Source organism: Panthera tigris, chromosome D4 (genome assembly GCF_018350195.1).
Source record: "Panthera tigris isolate Pti1 chromosome D4, P.tigris_Pti1_mat1.1, whole genome shotgun sequence".
Lineage (NCBI taxonomy): Eukaryota > Metazoa > Chordata > Mammalia > Carnivora > Felidae > Panthera > Panthera tigris.
Genome location: NC_056672.1, coordinates 51,337,199 through 51,349,854, shown reverse-complemented (window position 1 = coordinate 51,349,854; position 12,656 = coordinate 51,337,199).

The following is a 12,656-nucleotide window of genomic DNA, read 5'->3' as shown; positions in this document are numbered from 1 at the left end:
CTCAATATGCTTTTTTCCACTAACTTTATATAAAACATTCTAGGTTCTAACATTTTTCTGCTTCTGACCTGTGGTAGACAAAGCAGGCTTGATAGATTTTTGTGTAAAGTTCGAATGTGTAGCTATGAGTGAGGACTTGGGTCTTCCATAAATACTTCTTTCTCTGCTAGTTTTCTCTCTCAGAGTTTTTCTGAGAAGTGACTTCCAAATAAATGCGTGCTACATGAAGCAGCTACAGAACATGAGATGGTATAATAAAGCACCAAATTATGCAGTACAAAAAGAGAAGCGAGCGAACACCATAATCAGATGCTAATTGTGCTATACATTCTGATTGAGTGACACTGATCAGAGAGCAAACACATCAAGCCCTATTCACCCTGACACTCTCCCCTCCTCCAGGCCCGTCATCAAGCCATTAACGTGAATGAACACATTTTTCAACAAGAGACCACAGAAGTCAATCAACTTGGCCAGAATGTCTAGGATCTCAGATTTGTGAGCACCTGGCTACTTACTGGGTTGAGACGTTTCTCTCTTCTGGGACAGAGCTTAAATGTGAAGAGTTTGATCACGCAGGGCACACTTGGCAATATCTCTTGGGACATATTTTCACATTGCATTGTTGTCATAAAACATGATTCTATGGCACACCTTGGCTCTCTCCTCTGCCAGCTTTCTCAGGTCTGCTATAAAACATGCACGTAGTTTGGTGCGGTTGGAGAAAATATGAAAATGTATGCCCTGCCCCAGGTGCTTGCATGCCCATGTAAATAAAATGAGTTCAGAACTGCCCTGCTGGGTGTGTCGTGGACAATGCTGTATGTAATTTCCTTTTCCACAAAGCTCAAAAGGGTCCAAGGCATGTTTTGCAGAGAACAAACATCTACTTTGGAGCCAAAATTATCCATCTTTATTTTTTGTTCTTTTAAATTGTCTTGCTATTTCCATTATAGTAATCCATGGATTTAGGATCCACCATGGAAAATATGTGGCCAAAGATCCTTATCTTTATACATAAAAGTATTCCTTTTTACATACAGAGTGTAAATTTTTAGTATAAACAAGACTTTGGGAAGGAATCTAGTTAAGTGAACTGGCAGCTCTAGTGCCCTTAAGCAGTTCAAAAGCACGTATTTATCCACAAATAGCTAGTGTGCTAATTACCACTTGTTATTATTTAGGTCATTAAGTCCACTAGAGAATGCTAGACAACCCCACTAGACAGCTCTTTGTTCTGTAGCCCCCTTTGACCTACTGTATACTGTTAAATGGAGTCAGAATTTGTTTCTCAAGAAACATTATTTGCCTGACTGTTTAGTAATTCAGACTGGCCTTCCCCTACAAGGTTTTTATTGTGCTTCATGACATCCACGTGACTGAAGAGAGGGTGCTCATTATAATAGTGCTTATGACACTTTTAAAATCATAAATACATTGCTTTGTTTAGTTTCAGAGGAAAACAGTACTGCATCTTGACTAAATGTTGTAGGCTTATTGATACAAATATATAACAATGAAACGATGTAAATGATAAATTGTCCTGATTGCAATGTTGCCATATCAAAATGGTGAAATCAAAAATAACCTCATGCCTTGCTGACTCTGTCCTCATTACTGGGAAAAACACAAGCAAACAGAGAAAAAGCCCCATAAACCATATTTCTATTACTTGTTTTGAAGAAATCTGCTTTGCTGAAATTAATCACCTTTTAACTATACACTGATTCTGCATCCCATAGAGTTTTCTTGGAAAACTAAACAACAATATCATTCTTCTCATTGAATGATCTTTTTCTTAAAATAGCAATGGTATAGTGGAATTGAAAGTAGCTCTTTATAATAGAATCTAATATACTTACTAGTTGTGAACACTTTGCATTTCCAAACATGTTGTACTAAATTAATTTATTATACATGTGTATAATACACTCTGTCAGGAAATAAATTTGCTCCAGCCCAATACTGTTTCAATTCACCAGACCATAAAATTTATCTATCACATACAATTTTCCCTTGTTACCTTGGCTACCAGGAAATTCAGAGCTAATCCCATGTCAAATTGCTGAAATTATCCTTATATGTAAATCACTTAGTCTTGTTTTAATGGTCCAGTTAAGTATGCCATTTATAATTAAAGCAAATGCATTTGGGACTAATCATAAAATAAACAATAGACAAAGCTATCTAATTGTGTCCTGTCAGATAAAAAGGGAAAAGATTACTAAAGTTCTTTACAGAAGAGAAAATGGCTTAAACAAGTTTTCCTTCATTACCCAAATCTCATTTACTTCTGAAAACACATTGTATATTTCATTATTTAAAATATGACATAACAAAAACTTGTTTTCCATTCCTACAAAAACACCATTTTTTTTCTGATTTGATTAAAACATTTTCAGACAGGTGATGGAAGATTTTTACATAATACAAAGCATTTAAAACACCAGTAGCCTAATTATGTGATACTATTGAATTCATTGACGGTATGTTTTTGTACAATTTGCAGTAATTCTGTTCAGTCTTCGACGTAGATTCTACTTGGACACCGTAAGCAATGTGTTCTATGATATAAATAAACAATTCAGGAGTCACTTAGGTGAAATACTCACCTGCATTCATGATGGAGCAGTCTCATTGCCCCAGAGCCAGGAGAAGACGGTGGAGCTCTCGGCAGAGGCCAAGGTTAAGGGGCTCTTGGATGAGTGCCAGGCAGGCCTACAAAACCAAGGCATTTAAGAGTCCTGCTGCAGATATCCTGCTACCATCTCTCCCAAGGAAGAACAAAAACTTATGGCAACTTCAAGTAAGCCAGCGGCGCTGTTTCTGAATAACAGAAGAAACAGATATTCATATTCTAAGATACCTGACAACAATTTGTTGGACAACTTAACTGCATGGCAAGCTGTCCCTGAGCTTTAATGGAAGGATCCTATTCATAAAAGGATGGTATCTGGGGCAAATTGTGCTCTTGATCCTTTTAGGACGAGAGCTTAAAGATTGCCGATTTTGTTATAACTCCATTATCAACACCACTGTGAAGAAACAGACCAAGGTAGAATTCCCTGAAGCCCAAATTTATGAAGAGAAGCTGAATATTTTGCTGAATGAAGTCTAGGAGGGCCAGGAATGTAATTACGCACTCGTGGAGGCCACAGGCAGGGCAGCCAGCGGCTCTGCCATCTGGAAGAGGATGAGAACTGGAGTGGCTTCTATCTGCATCACGCACCTGGCCGCTGGGCTAATCGCCACCGCCGAACTGGCAAGCAGACCAGAGATGTCCTTGCAGCTCAGCCTCTCTGCTGTGTTCCTGGCAGGCTCCCAGACACCTTCTATTTTTCACTGAGTCTAGAAACCGTCTTTTAAAATAAGCCACATTAGTTTTTGCTCTTGTTTTGATGCAGTGAATTAGTTCTGTCTCTACCTAAGTGAATGTGTTCACTTACTGACATAGAAGTCCATTTGAGTTCTCTTTTCCCAAGCGAGAGTACTTGGAACCAGGATGTTTTAGTTCTCAGGGGAAGATGTATGAATGAGTGCAAGCTGTGTATGTGAACTTTTGTTTGCAATATGTTTGCCTCCTATTCAGGCTTCTCCTGGGGAGTTCCCTTTGGAGTTAGGTGCAATAACTCCCAAAGGGTTTTGAAGTTGTTGATTGATATCTACACGCCAGCTACTCGTTCATTCCTAACTGAGAGGCTATTAAAAAATCCAGAATAGTTCTGAAATTATCAAGCCCGAACAAACTGGCTTTTGGAACATGTGCTTCTGTGACTGTGCAATACCTAATTGCCTTGGCAAAAGTCCTTCCACTTTGTCGTTTTAAATTTGGGCTTCTTGATAAATAGTTGCATCTCATACCGATGCTGATGCATAACCTAAAGAGCTTTGAACTCCTAAAATGACGTTACTAGTGTTGTTTTTGATACATAGCTTTGTTTAAGGTGAAACCATTTGTGGCCTGAATTAATTGCTGTTTTGATTTGCAGGGATCCCACATGACCTGTTAGGAGTTTCACCTTCATGAGGGCATTAGGGTCACCAAATGTAAGCTTCAAATGACTGTTCAGCTCTGCTAATGGCTCTTTCTTGACTTATGCAGTTTCTGATTGCTTTCCCAGTTAACGAAGTCCATTCCTGGGAAATGTGTCTAATTTAGAGGACTGTCAAACTGATGTGGCTACATATCTTTACGTGGATACGTATCTTTATTTTTCAGCCTTTTCTCTCCGTTAAGTTGTACTTACCAAAGCCAGTGGATGCTCTTCCCTTGGTTTAAGAATTGAACGTGTTCATGGGGCACCTGGGTGGCTCAGTTGATTGAGCATCCGACTTCGGCTCAGGTCATGATCTCACCGTACACGAGTTTGAGCCCCGCGTTGGGCTGTGTGCTGACTGCTCAGAGCCTGGAGCCTGTTTCAGATTCTGTGTCTCCCTCTCTCTCTGCCCCTCCCCTGTTCACGTTCTATCTCTGTCTTAAGAATAAATAAACATTAAAAAAAAAAAAAAAAAAATTGAACGTGTTCCTAAGCACAGCCTTCTGCACCTCCAGGGGGAGCTATACACAATAATACCAGGGAACCTTGCCTATCTTGTCAGCCTCCCTCCTGTAAAGTCAACCCTTATGTGTACATCAAACATCTTTGTCTCATATTTTTATACATCAAAGTTTTGACATTAGCTACTGATTATACAGGATTTACAGATACCTTTGCATCACTAGTTTGGACGGTCATTTTTGTCATTTTAAGAAATTTAAAAGGGCTGTGTGTGACTGTGGGCACAGATGACTCATATTGGAGCCTGGCAGCTTTACCAGGTGCTTTTGAAGGACAGACATGCCCAGGTTCCTACTTCTTAATTATATGTGTCCTAGAAGGAACAGAGTTTGTTTTGTTTGGGGGTTGTAGTTAATGAATGGCTGACACAACACTATGAAACTATACATATGTATATAAAAGGTAATAGATGTGTTTTATATGTTCATCAAGGAAAATGATACAGTTTTATACCACAGGCATTAATACCATGTTTTCCTAAGTATAAATAAAAGTTTTGAAATGGTTTCACAGCCCTAGCTTTATATAGGCTACAAAAATATAGTTTGATTTCTTTATTTATTATCTAGCACTAAAGCCTACAATAAAAATTTAAAACAATCTATGTAACAATCAGATGAAAGGCGTTGTTCGCTGGTTCATGCTTCTATTATAGAATATATTCTAACAGGAATTGATTTTTCTTACAGTATCACTAAAAGTCAGTATTTATATTTCTTAAGAACAATATAAGTGAAACACTCTCTTACAATTTGGCAAAAAGTGAAGCTTTATTGCATCTCATAGTTAAAAAATGGAACAACTTTCATAATGAAGTCAAATATGTTTAGTAAATTGTATTGAATATACTGAGTCACTTGATTGTGACCTAGGCAATGTCTTGGGTACCCTCTTTCTGTTTCAGTACAGAAACTCAAACCCAACATTTTGATGTAAACCTTTGTGCCATAGATCAGGTATGAAAAGGAAAAGCAAAGTTCAGTGTTCAATGAGATAGTGTTGTAACATCCTTCCCTCTCAAGTACATGCCATGTTTAAGACTTCAGAAAAAGTCATGATAATACATCTGCAAGTGTCATTAGCCTTTCTATTTCATTGAGCTATATATACAGTGCAGAATTTTACTTTTAGTTTTTTAAGTGTTCACTGTAAGCAATACAAATGCATAAAGATGGCATGCAAACAAAGGATAGATAAAATCCTTCTTTCTCTCATTCATATTCTCTCTCCCTCTCTCTCTCTCTCTCTCTCTCTCCCTCCCTCCCTCCCTCCCTCCCTCAGCATGAACAGGGGAGAAGAGCAGAGGGAGACAATCTTAAGCAGCCTCATGCTCACCCTGGGATGATGACCTGAGCCACAATCAAGAGTCAGATACTCAACCCACTGAGCCACCCAGGTGCCTCTCTCTTTGAAAGCACTCTGCTGCCCCTTTAGGCAAAAGTATCCCATTTTAACTAACATTTTTGTGTTTAGTGGTTCAGATACCTGTGAATATCATAGTTGAGATTAGCTATTAGCTGGTTACAAAAACTACACCAACACACCAACACATTCACATGCAAGTTTGACAATACAACTCTATTTAAGTTTTCCTCTACTGTGATCCTATTTCCTCATTTCTGCTTTAGTCTCTGGGCCCATGAAATATTGTTTATAGATGAGGTGATTATAGTAAAGTTGATATCATGTTTTCCTACTACATTAAGTATAACTTGTTTCTCTGAAGAAATATCTTGGCTTTTGTTATAACCAACAAGCAATTATTGAATACCCACTGTTGGTATTGTAGGGCGACAGGTGCTGCAAACACTACCAAGCATAAGGCTATAGAGCAAGGACTACACACTGAAGCTGTTGCCTTGAAGCCTGAGACATTAACTACATTTGAAAAAATGAATAGAATGACCAGACTAGAGAAGGATTTCTTTGTGTCCACACGGAAACATCTGCATGGATGGGAGGATGAAAAAATCATCCTAGTAGAACAATGTATTTAGTAAGGCTATTCAGAAAAATGCCTGCAATATGGAGATGGGGTGCTTGAAAAATAGACATGAGAAAAAGCTGACCTTGATGAACTACTTCATGTACTACATGAAAACCATGAAGAATAATATTCGGTATTTCTTCCTTGAAATTGCACCATCTTTTTAATGTTGTGTGGCATCACTTAATTTCCCATTATTTCCCACTTTCCTATACCACTGAGGGAGGGTTTTCCTAACCCATTTTAATTGAAGCCTGAGGCCAAGTAAATATTGGCAGATGGCAGTGGAATGATTGAATTCCTAGAACGAGTACTGAATATGAATGCTTATGAATATCCATTCTGATCATGATGGGGTTAAGCAGGTTTTCAGGCCATGGCTCTGTGAATTTACCCGTAGAATTACTTAATAAGGCCTCTCAAATGAAACTATACATTTTAAAGAAAATAACTGGTTCAGACGTCATTTCAAATTTATAAACCACATCTCCAGTGCCATTTCACACATGAAAAATCAGTAATAGAATCATTTGGGGGATTATTATTTCATACAAGATTTTAACTTGGAATCTTTTTCTTGGACAGTTTTTGAAAACAGGATATAAAACTATCTTTCTGGAATATTTGAGATGGAGCTCTGATGGACTAGATAATCTCTATCCCTTTCAAACCATGCTTTTCACATTGTGATCTCTCTTCCAAAACCATTTGAGGAACTCATTAACTGAAGTCTCAGTTGCTGTAATTACACAGTTGTGAAATAGTATACCTTATACACTATTCTGTACTTTGTAAACAAGTCTTCACTTTATCAAACAACTGAGAATGTATAGCCATTACCTTAAAATAACAGTTCCAGGATAAGGCAGAGCTGAAGCACAAAGGAAAAGTACAAGTAGTCATTCCCTTAGTGCGGATTTGCTGTAAAACATATTTGCAAGCAGTTTGACTTAGTAGAGGATTAAAGGAAGAAAGAACCTCTAAACCAAATGTGAAAATTCAAAAGCAGTGAACCATGATTGATGATAATTTTGGCAAAATAAAATCTAAGCTGCATACTTTAGCAAATTATGTTAAATAGAAGTTGGTTAATTATAAATAATGCATTACCTAGAAGGAGAACAGGAAAAAAAAATACTGTGCTCTTATTTAGAGAGCATCTTACATGTCTTTTCAATATGGGTGTTTTCTAAATAATCTGTAGGTTAAACTGTGAAATTGATTTTACTTGCTTTATACACACCCACAAATACCATTTCACTTCTAACTATAGCTGTCATGATTATAAGACTATAGTATTGGCAGTTTTGTGCTTTGTAATTTGAAATACCCATCATGTTGATTTTATTAGGTTTGTTTTTAATAGTGAAATTTTGAGGGATGCCTGGGTGGTTCAGTCAGTTAAGAATCTGACTTGAGTCTAGGTCATGATCTCGCTGTTCCCGAGTTCGAGCCCTGCGTTGGGTTCTATGCTGACATCTCAGAGCCTGGAGCCTGTTTCAGATTCTGTATCTCCCTGTCTCTCTCTACCCCTCCCCTGCTCATGCTCTGTCTCTCTCTCTCTCTCAAAAATAAACATTAAAAGAATTTAAAAAAAAATAGTGAAATTTTGAAATTCCTTGTTAACAGCAGCCATGCTAATTGATATTTAAACAGGGCATCTATTTTGATTTTAAAAGTTGCTCTTCTCCCTAGAAACTTGAAAGTTACGTTAGCAGCTGATTAGCTTTTTTATTGTACTAATAACATGTAGTGTCCTCAGGGATTAGGTATGTTAATTTTAGGAATTTGAGTTGTAACACCTTAAAGTCAGAGGACTTTGCCTGGTAAAACCCTGGCTTTGAATTCAGAGAGAATTAGCTTTAAATCCTGACTCTACTGCTTCCTGGTCATATGACCTTCAGCAACTTGATTTTAATTTTTGATTAAAGGCTATCCATTCCTGGGGTGCCTGGGTGGCTCAGTTAGTTAAGCATCCGACTCTCGATTTTGGCTCAGGTCATGATCTTGCAGTTCACGGGATGGAGCCCTGCATTGCTCTCTGCACTGACAGTGCCGAAAGTGCTTGGGATCCTCTCTCTCTCTCTCTCTCTCTCTGCTCCTCCCCTGCTTGCTTGCGTGTGCATGCACACACTCTCTCTCTAAATAAATAAATGAATGAATGAATGAATAAATAAATAAACATTAAAATCATTTTTAAAAAATTCATACATTCCTTTTGGGGCTTAGCTTTTAAGAGAAGTTTTAAAGATTGAGGAGCATCTTGTGGACTTCAAGAGCAGCAGTCAGACCTCTTGCCAGGAAATGAAAAGACACCAGAAATTTAGAAATTCATGCAACTACTGTGATGCATCTGTTTTATTTTCTATCTCTCCACAAACCAGTTTGTTCTGTTTTGTAAAACATATGGAGGGAAGAAGAGAGCCACCGAATGGGAGTGAAAAGGGCAGTTAACAATGTCATCACTACCTGGGAAGAAACATCAAAAAGTATGCACTACGCATGATCACAGTGTCCTCGTTTGCCCCATAGGAAGGCTGCAGGAGGATTAGTAGCAATACGGATGAAGCATTTCTGAGCCAGCAGATAGTAGGTGCTTAATGAATAACAGCTTTGCTTATTCTTATTCTAGGCTGGGAAATATAAGAGCATCTAATTTTTGCATATCTGGCCTCCACGTTAACTGAATTCTTGATCTGATGAGGAAATAGTCTAACAGGAGAAATAAAGATCATGCCTGAAGCAGTGAATATACTTAGTGTTTGTTAATAACTATAGATACCCATCTCTCCAAGTGAGTCAAACTCCACACAAGATAGTAAAGATGGTAATGTAAGTAGAAGATCTGATTTTCACCTTAACAGAGCACAGTTCTGTTGGATCACATGATATGTTTTAAGTGGGTGAGTGGCACAGGGCCTGTCAACAGAATTGGGAGCACTGAGAAAAGGCCATAGTAGATACGTGCTTGCTTTTTGTTTTCATTTTGAAATTCAGTATTCATTCAGCTTTCCAAAAAGAATACCCTTTTGGAAAAACCACCCATATTTTTCAATCCTATTCCATGTGCATGTGAAAGTGTGTTTTCTACACGTCCCTACCCAAAGATGGGTCTGCTGACTCAAGGCCTCTTGAAACAGAGCACTCATTCTCCTGGCCACAGAGATTGGTGTAGGAATGGGCATGTGACCCAAATGGAGCCAGTAAGACTCAATGAGACTTTGCAAGGGCTGTACTCAGAAAGAGACCATATTTTCAGATGTGCTTCAACCTGGGAAAATATAGCTCTTACCTTGCTGATAGTCATTTCACTATAACACAAGACTCGAACACAAACCCAGCACAGAAAACAGGGAGCCGAAAACTGGAGAAGACTCGAATCCTGATGACATTAATTTAGTCCCTGCATCAACCCTGGGGTTTGAAGACAAGCCTACTGCAGACTTAGCAGTTACATGTGTCAATGTCTCCCTCATTTGTCTAAGTAAATTAGATTACATTTTCCCTCAGGTATAACCACAAGTTTTCCCATTCTCCAGAGTTTTCCCCAACCCTGGTTTCCTCTACTATGTGGCCCACAAAATTGATACTAACTTTTCAGTGTCTCAGTTTTCTCCTTTGTAAAAGAAACAAACAATATTTACTTTGAAGAGTAAATACAGATTTATGAGGTAATAAAAATATAAATTTCGTCCAACACTATAGTATAAAAATATCAAATTACTTCATTCTGCTAACACAAATGAAAATTAACCCAATGGTTTATTTACTATGGTGAGAAGATCCTAATATCTGTCATTAATGAGGGCCCTTCTCCATCTTTAGCATGACACACAATGTCCGAAATACTTTGGAAGGAACCTCTGTCCTTCAGTCCATTATGGTTGCCAGCAGGATGCTTATTGTCATAGCTCTTATGATCCATCAAAGGCAGGTATCACTGTAGCCTCTTTGCCAAGTATGGACACCAGTACCTTTTGATGCAGCTTCCAAGACAATGGTGTTTCTAAGTATCAGATGAGTTCTACCAAGCAAAAGTCTTGTTGCCTTCAAAGAGATTCCCACACAGAACCCAGCTGCTAGAGAATTTTTCACCACATCCCTTTATCAAGTACCTGCTACCTTTCTCAAACTACTGCAACCCTGTGCAATTCCTCCCTCTTTCAATTCAGCAGTTTCTTTAGACTCCTCCTGTCATGGAGAAGAGGGAGAGTAAAAGGGTTCTATTTTACCACAGCCATTCCACCCTAAGTCCAGAGGGTCCTAGTCTCATGTAACCACGGTCACAGCATAGTCACACACCTTAACCACTCACACCAGGCTCTCTGTATCCTCTCTGAGTCTGAGCAAAGAGGAGAGGTTGATAATCTTGAATAAGACCATTAAGCAGGAAGGGTGAAGAAAAGCTGTACCAGCCTCCTTGCTAACTCCATAGATCACGGAGCTGGGAGTTTTCTGCTCTCTGCTGTTCTAGATGAATACAAGGGTAGAGAAAGGGAACTTGATGGACTCTTATAGAATGTCGGTAAGACCGAGCTAAATGATGGGTAAACAAGGTAGGGCTCCCTAGCTTCTATCTAAGATCTTGGGGGCAGGTGGCACCTATTCCTCACCAACAGATTCAGGGTCACATTTTCCTCGTCTAACAATGGCCCAGCTATTTCCAAAATTCCAGTTCCAAAATGGGTGAAGCTCCTTGACTCTTACCTTTTTGGAAACTGAGTGAAGGATTACTAGCTGTATGAAGCCTTGGTAGTCCCACCTCCATGTAACTGTATAATGTTCAAGGTAGTGAAGGAGCCAGTTAAGGCTAGATTGAGCTAGGTTCTGGGGTCCAGTCTCTATTGTTTTTTTTTTTGTTTGTTTTCTCACTTTGAAAAGCTCTCAAATAGCTTGTGATTATTTTGTGGAGTTTTTAAAGGACATTATTATACAAGTATACTTTTAAAACAGGGCAACTGAGCAGAGGCAATGAACACGGGCTCAGGATAGGTGTGCAGTGTGACTGTCAACCTCCCTCCCAGTCCCCTGGTCACCTTTGAGAAGTCAAAGTCATCCATCTGTATATGAGGAGAAACTGACTCCCTCCTTCCTCTTGAGCAGATTTCTAGGATTTTCTAAACTTATATTCCAAACACATCATAGACAGAGACAGCCCTCAGCTATAAGAAGGACAAATCTATTTAGGAAGAATAAATACTCTTGGTTATGAAAAAACAAAGTATTGAGAAATATGAGAATATTAGTTAGCACAACAGTGATCCCTGTTTACAAAGTCATAATAGTACAAATACTAAACCCTGACTAAAATTATGATAGAATTGTTTTAAAAGGTTCGTTGCCTGATACTGGAAATGGTGTGGAAGCCATATCCTCATCATCTGTAGTAAGAGGTCAAAGTAAATGTCTAGAATAAATAAACTAAGAAAATTGATGATAACACATTATTGTAAAAAAATGGAGACTAGTTATGAATGAAATAATTAAAAGGTTGTAATAATTAAAAGTGGTTGTAACTTGGAAGAGGGCATATGAAAGAAGAATGTGCAGGTAAGAGGGTGCTCTTTTTTTCTTACAAGATTTGTAGAACTTATTTGACTCCTAAATGTGTATGCCTTACTCTGAAAAATATTAAAATCAATTTTTAAATTACAAAGAACCCCCAAAAGTATTTCATGGTAGTGGTATTTTAAAATTTGCAAGTAAGCTTGATTCCAAATCTGTCTTTTTTAAGTTGACTTTATGAAACTTTCATTGCTGCAGTTTAACAAGACCAGATATTCTAAAATGCAAACCCCTCTCCTACCGCAGAACACCTAAGTAGGAGATAAATTAGAGCCAACATACTTTGAAGAGCATTAGTGAGCTCACAAGAAAGCAAAGGGAGTTCTCCAATGAGTCTCAACAACGACAATAAAATCCTCACAAAACACAAACAAAAACATAATAAATAATGCAATAAAAGTGGGAAAACCCACGCAGAAGCCAAGCCTGTCCTGGAAGTGCACCCAACCCAGAAATGTCAAGCTTCACTGGTTGTCAGCCCCTCGGTGGAATAGGATTTGAGCTTGACAAGTATGTGAGCTGCAGCTGAGCCAGTCTCCCACCAA